The 2,496-nt window shown below is 63.3% G+C and overlaps 1 pseudogene across 1 annotated transcript; it reads left to right on the forward strand.

Moving 5' to 3' along the window:
• Positions 1-83: 83 nt before the first annotated feature.
• LOC113223047 lies at positions 84-2,485 on the forward strand (annotated as a pseudogene). Its single transcript, XR_003308590.1, has 3 exons — positions 84-245; positions 947-1,021; positions 1,542-2,485. The product of XR_003308590.1 is annotated as an uncharacterized LOC113223047 (transcript).
• The last annotated feature ends 11 nt before the right edge of the window (positions 2,486-2,496 follow it).

The raw sequence follows: 2,496 nt of genomic DNA on the forward strand, positions 1-2,496 counted from the left end.
CCGGAGTCCGCGGGGGACAGGGCGGGGGACTGCATTTGAGTCCCCTGCGCCTTCACAGAGGTCTCCGGGTCGCCTTTCCGCAGCTCAGACGCCGTGGCTGGCGCCTACCACTGACCACGACTTACCAGCGCAGCGAGACGAGGGCGCAGTACACTGGCTCTCCCGACCGGGACGCGCGCGTCTCGGAATACGTCGGGCCCCAGCCCCCACAACTCGCAGACCACCACCGCGGGGGGCCTTCCCAGGTGGCGAGGTGGAAGCCGGCACTGGCGAGACGAGGCGGAGTTCCGGGAGCCTGGGGCGGGGCCAGAAAGAACCGCAGCTTTGGGGCGCGGCTAAAGGGTCGGGGGCGGGATCCGGAGGTTAGAGGAGCCTGGGGAGGGGCTGGGCCTCGAGGCCAGGCCAGAAGGACCAGGGGCTAGACACTCGCCTTCAGGGCTCCGAAGCTGCTGCGGGGCTAGACGATGGGCTGTGGGTGGGGACGAGATTAGAATGTTCTGAGAGGGCGTCAGGTGGGAGCTGGGAGAGGTAACGTGGAATTGTTGCTCAAGATGCAGCTCAGCTCCAGTGGCCACACCAAGACGGTTTAAGACCGAGAGAGAAACAGGGGAGGGGGGTTTGTGTGGCTGGGGGCCTGGGTTTGAGTTCCCTGACCAGCAGGACGTGCTTGAACTTAGGGAAGTGAGGCTGAGAAGGGTTCGGGCTTGAGGAAGGAAGCTGAAGTTCCCTGGCCTGGGTGGCAGGAAGGGCTCTGACTCTGGGGCGGGGTTCTAGGGCCGTGGCCGTTATGGCTGTCCAGGCCAAAGGAGAGGGATTCTGAACTGGGGACCCAAGGCTTGGAAGGGGGTATGAAATCTGTGTCTTGGGTATGCCTTCTCCCCCATTCTTGCTCGGGATCTAATCGCCTGGACGAAGAACCCCGAGCTGTCTGGCCGGCCTTTCACAGTATCCGACCGGGGGGTCCTGGCCGCCGACAGCTCTATCTGACCACCTCGGCGCTGGAGTTTCAGTTCTATCCCAAGTAAGCCGGGCTCTCGCTCGGCACAGCCTCCTGCACAGCCCTGGCTTTGGCCGTTGCACGCTGAGGCCCTGGGCTGGCTCCTATTCTCTGACTCGGTGGTCTCAGCCTCGAATCCTGTAGCAGCAAGAACCAAAATTCAGGCCCCAGGCCCTCACTCTTTTAGTACCCAGGAGTCCTTAGTGTCAACTCTCAGGTAGGGACAGGAAGCCTGCACAGGCGCTCGAGGGCATTCTGGATCTGAGGACTGGGCCTCCTTCGGTACTTGAGCTCCCACATACTCCTTCCCAAGGAAGCGAAAGCCCGCCGTTTCCTTCCGAAGGATGCGAAAGCGTAGTTTCCAGGACTTTAAGTACCTCGAGGACCCAGGAACGCAGGCTACGCGCGCCCGGTCCCGTCCTTCCTAAGGGGCCCTCGCCTGGAAATGCAGGAGTTTGGGTGTGCAGACTCCTTAGATCCCAAGGTCTGAACCTCCTCCCCAAGGATTCAGCTGTATCCTCACTATCCTGCCCTGCTCCCACAGGACGGAGCTGTCCCGATACCCCCGCAAAGACTCCCTGACCTACTGGAGCTTCGAAGAGACGCCCTATTTCTGGGGTCACGACCCGCAGCGGTCGCCCTGTCCGCGCTCCTCCCGGCCGCCCCGAGCGCCGCACCGCGGGGTCCGGACTCTGGTTCAGGCATCCTACAGCCCCTCGCTGCACCCGCTCCGCCGACTCGACCGCTTCCGCCCGCTGGAGGCGCCTTGGGGTGGCCCCCACTGGAAGCCCTTGCCGGGCATCCACAGCGTGCCGAAAGCCTACAGCCCCCAGAACTTCGGCTCTGGCAGCTTGAAGCCGACGCTAGTGGGAGCCGGCAGGGCCAGCCCCACGCCAGACACGCCCCCTGGCCTCGCGGCGGAGAGGAGCTCGGGACCTCCGCCCACTACGCGGTGTCCGGACTTAGTTGGGCTCGCACTCATTACGTCTATCGGCAATATCGGGGTCCGACTACCCCAGACACGCCCACTCAGCTGCGGCAACCCGGAGAGGGGACTAAGTCCAGATATTGTCCTTGAAGATTGTGGCCCCGCGGGCAGGACACGCCCCCTGCGGGCATATTAATTAATAAGTTAAATTACCTGAACCACACGCATTTCCGGGGACCGCTCCGGGCATCCTAGCTTGAGGGTAGAGTGGGCGGAGGTCCCTAAGGGAGAGATGGGGCTCTGGCTGAATCCCTCCTTGGGGGTCATCTGGGTAAAGCGGCTTCCCGGGCAGCACAGTCACGGGGAGGCCCTCGCAGATTGGGCAGGAGCTAAGTCCGAAGCCACGCCCCTCCTGGGAGGCTGGACTGTGGCGCAGGAATGCCTTAAGTAGAGGAAGGTTGAGGCTTCGGTCCCGCACTTTTCTCGGGTCACCGCCTCCTCCCGGCTCCCAAGACCGCACCATCGGCAGAGGCAGGTTTTCCTACACCCTACTCCCTGTGCCTCCAACGCC

Source organism: Piliocolobus tephrosceles, unplaced genomic scaffold (genome assembly GCF_002776525.5).
Source record: "Piliocolobus tephrosceles isolate RC106 unplaced genomic scaffold, ASM277652v3 unscaffolded_38077, whole genome shotgun sequence".
Classification (NCBI taxonomy): domain Eukaryota; kingdom Metazoa; phylum Chordata; class Mammalia; order Primates; family Cercopithecidae; genus Piliocolobus; species Piliocolobus tephrosceles.